The following is a 4,224-nucleotide window of genomic DNA, read 5'->3' as shown; positions in this document are numbered from 1 at the left end:
GAAACTCAAGGTGGAAATTTCCTGCAGAAGAACTTGATTGGGTATGGCATTTGGTGTATACCAGCAGCTTTGAGTCTTCATACGTTAGCCCCCTCTATACACAAAGACTTAACATAATGAAGTAAAAGGCATATTAGACATCATTAATTAGGACAGAAAGTCATATCCAGAAGAAGAGAGAGAAGACAGGAGGCAGCATGGAGGAAGAGGAATAAAGTAACCGTCAGGGCACTGGTCCTCATGCTCCATCTGTGCTGAGTAATCAGATGCCCTTGTGCAGTTCACACATGCCAAGTGAAAATACCATCCTTCCTACCTGTCTTTCACCCAGCATTTCATTCTATCAAAGTTTATTGTCCATTCCTATGTACCAGGCACTGGACTAAATGCTGTGATACAATAATGAGCAGAAAGACACATGGTCCCTACCTTCATGGATTGTACAAGCTAGGGGAATAGACAGATATTAATCAAATAATCATGTCCCCAAAATATCACAATGCAAGTATGACAGAGACTACAATGGAGATGTACAGGGTGCTGCTTAGGAAGATGGAAAGCATCCTTTAGGAAATGAGTGTTGAGCAGTGTTCATTATGCCACTGCAGGGGTGGTTAGCATTTTAGCTCAGTACGAGGGAAGCGCATGTTCAAAGCCTCTGGAAGGGAAAGGCCAATGTCCCTAGAATACAGAGACCAAGAAGGAAGCTGTGAATTTGAGGCTGCAAGAGGAAGTAGGAGCAAAACCAATTAGGGACCTGCAGGCCCTTTTAAAAGGTTGATTTAAATGGTGATTTCCATAATCAATAAAATGAAGGGCTTATATTTATAACTTTTAAATCTTGAAAACTATACTAAACAAATAGAAGGCAAATTTCATTATCATCATGAGTATTGTCTTTCTGAGTTATACTAAGAGAATTTTACCAAGTAACATAGCATAGCTTTAAAATAAGCATTTTACGTAAAGTAAGCATTTATTTCACTCAAGGAATCAACAAACAAGGTTGAACTGATCCTGCAGTCATAAAATACTCTCCAGAGAAAAGTCTAGGCATCCACCCTTTTAATTCATACAAAGTTGGCGATTTCACAGACTCATAAACTCTTAGTTTGGAAGGGACCTTCCCTGCTAACCTATGACATTTCTGATTCAGTTGACCACATAAAATTGAAAACATCTAGCAATGGAAGGAGGCCTATTCTATCTCTATACTTTGAACTTGCTTCAAAGTTCTCACCCATATTTTTGGTCAAAACCTGCAGGATGAAGTGATGGGAAGGAGAGCACTAATATTACGATATCTAAGTGCTTCATATACATAAGCTAATTTAACCCTTACAAGAGCTTTATGAGGCTTAACTTCAATTTTATAGATGAGGAAACTGAGATGCAGAAAAATCAACTAATTTGATTTGTCCAAGCTTATGTAGTTAATAAATAAATAACAGAGCCTGACTTTGGTTAAAAGTTAACTCAACTCCAAAGCCACATTTCTAGGTGTTCATACTTTAGAGCCATTTAAAAAATATTTTGAGTGTTCCAGCATCCTTTGAAGATCTGATGAAATCTAAAAGCCTCATGTTCTAGAAAAGTGAATATACACCCAACATATTGCATGCAGTTGTAGGGTTCCAGTGGCCCATCCATCACAAGTTAATAACTTTCAAGTTACTGTGTTCATTGGTTAAATCTTAAGCTTTATTACGACAGAGATGATGTCTGTTTTATGCATTGATGCATTCCAAGCACCAAGAACTTTGCCTGGCACAGAGCAGGCATTCATGAAATCATTGTTAAATGAAAGGATTCCAAGTGCCTGGGCCCATTCACCTACCTCCTTAGAACACGACGGTAAAAGGACAGTGCAGATGGAGTGTCTCTGTACAGAATTCAACAAAACCACAGGATAACTTCCCAAATCTGAGCACACAGGACCTCAAGGGACCTCCCAGGCCCAGGTTTGAGAAATTATGGGCCAAATTTTGTTTTGTTGTGTTTCATTTTGTTTTGCTTTTTTACTTTAAAGTCACTTCCTCTTCCTCCATCCTGAGAAAAGAATAATGTCTTTAATAGTTCCTTTTAAAATTTGAATTTGAGGTGCATTAGTGGAAATAGCACTTCTGAGTAATTTCTTAGGAAGTGTTTGGATAAAAAGTGTTTAGACTGCTTTATGCAAATGGTTCCTAGTGTCACCATTGTGTTATTTAAATAGATTTTGCTCATTGTTGTGAGACTAGAGCTTTAATATGCCTAAGTGTATAGTCATGCATTGCTTAATGATGGGGACATGTTCTGAGAAATTCATTATTCGGTGATTTTGTTGTTGTGTGAACATTATAGAATGTACTCACACAAATCCTACAACACACCTAGGCTATATGGGGTGGCCTGTTGCTCCTAGGCTACAAACCTGCACAGCATGTTACTGTACTGAATTCTGCAGGCAATTGTAACACAATGGTAAGCATTTATGTATCTAAACATATCTAAGCATAGAAAAAGTACGGTAAACGTATGCTATTATAATCTTATGGGACCACTGTCATTAAGCAAAACATTGTTATGTGGTGTAAGACTGTATTTTTAAAGCTGAAGTAAATATCAGCTCTTCAGAAAATACTGTAAGGCTATTCTATGGAATTTATCTCAGGTTTTAAAACCAGGAATAGCTATAAAGAGAGTTTCCTACGTCTGGAGATTGGATCTGTGCAGTGGACAGCTCTTGCCATGCCCATTCAATCTTTCTCCAAAAGGCTACATGCAAGAAAGGACACAAAATCCTTCATTCAACTAGTTTGCTTTTGCTTGGCTTAGATTGTGATCTAGTTGACTCAAATAATAGAAAAGGAATTGATAATCATGTAGACTTGGTCTGTTTATATACATTCATATGAGATGTGTGTGTGTATGTGTGCATATATACATGTATATGCACATATACTTATAAACCTTTTTTTTAAGATATGGAAAGAGAGCCCCTAAGAAGCTAAATGACTTACATAGTAAGTGGTAAAGGTGGTGCGTTGTTTGGTGTTTTGTGGCAGGAGGGTGGTATGACTGCAGTGGTCTCCTGAGAAGCTGAACGTTCTGTGGCATTAAGTGTAGATGGGGATTGGGCACAGTGGCTCACGCCTGTAATCCCAGCACTTTGGGAGGCCGAGGTGGGTGGATCATTTGAGGTCAGGAGTTCTAGACCTGACCAACATGGTGAAACCCTGTCTCTACTAAAAATACAAAAAAAAAAAAAATTAGTTGAGCACGGTGGCATATGCCTGTAGTCCCAGCTACTTGGGAGGCTAAGGCAGGAGAATTGCTTGAACCCGGGAGGCAGAGGTTGCAGTGAGCTGAGATGGCGCCACTGCACTCCAGCCTGGGTGACAAAGTGAGACTCTGTCTCAAAAAAAAAAAAAAAAAAAAAATTGTAGATGGGATGGGGCCAGACTAGACATAGAGACACAAGTAAAACTGTCAGGGTGCTCCAGGCAGGAGGGCAGGTCCCTGTGTGCAGGACACATCATGTAATAAGGAATGGATGTGAGAGGCATTTTGAAAGAGGAATCAGTAAACTTTTTTTGTTTTCTCTTTCTTAGATGAAATTATTTTGAACACTGGAGTTTTGCATAACTGTATTAGACACTGGGAAGTTCAAGCCATGTAAGACCGTATCTGTCATTGTTGTGCAGATTTTTCTTGTCTGTCTGTCTTATATCTGCAATACACAGAGGCAACTGGAAATAAACTAAGACTGAGGTTCCTTCTCCATACCCGTATCATAAATCATTGGTTAGACTTCATCCCCTAGTCATACAGTAGAATATTTTAAAAATGGAGATTTAAGAATTATCACCCATCATTTCACCATCCTAAAAATGGTCATGATTATCTTTTTGGTGCAGTTTCTTCTAAACTTTTCTTTAGCATGCTTTTTTTTTTTAATTTTCAAAACATTATAATCATAGTCTATACCACACAATTTTGGTCTTACATTTTTTCACATACAACAATGCACTGGCTGATTAACAGAGTGCTGGGACTGGATTTTCCAAGGCAAGCCATATTAATAAACAAGCCAAGGCCAAGGACAGCCCTTGAGATTCCCAAAGTCAGGGAATGAAAGAGGGGGTTTTAAGGTCATTGAAGATTGTGAGTAGCTTTTGATACAAAAGATAGCAAGTTCTATCTTTCTGTGCAGCAATACATTTTTGGTGCTCAGTAAATATT

General features: G+C 38.5%; 1 protein-coding gene across 4 annotated transcripts in view; it reads left to right on the top strand.

The window, feature by feature from the left end:
* Positions 1–4,224, top strand: part of STARD13 (StAR related lipid transfer domain containing 13) — a 575,282-nt gene that overhangs the window by 373,628 nt on the left and 197,430 nt on the right. The window lies entirely within an intron of this gene.

This window comes from Pan troglodytes, chromosome 14 (assembly GCF_028858775.2).
Source record: "Pan troglodytes isolate AG18354 chromosome 14, NHGRI_mPanTro3-v2.0_pri, whole genome shotgun sequence".
In the NCBI taxonomy this organism is placed as follows: Eukaryota; Metazoa; Chordata; class Mammalia; order Primates; family Hominidae; genus Pan; species Pan troglodytes.
The sequence above is the reverse complement of the archived record's forward strand: the minus strand, read 5'-3'. Positions and strand labels throughout refer to the sequence as shown.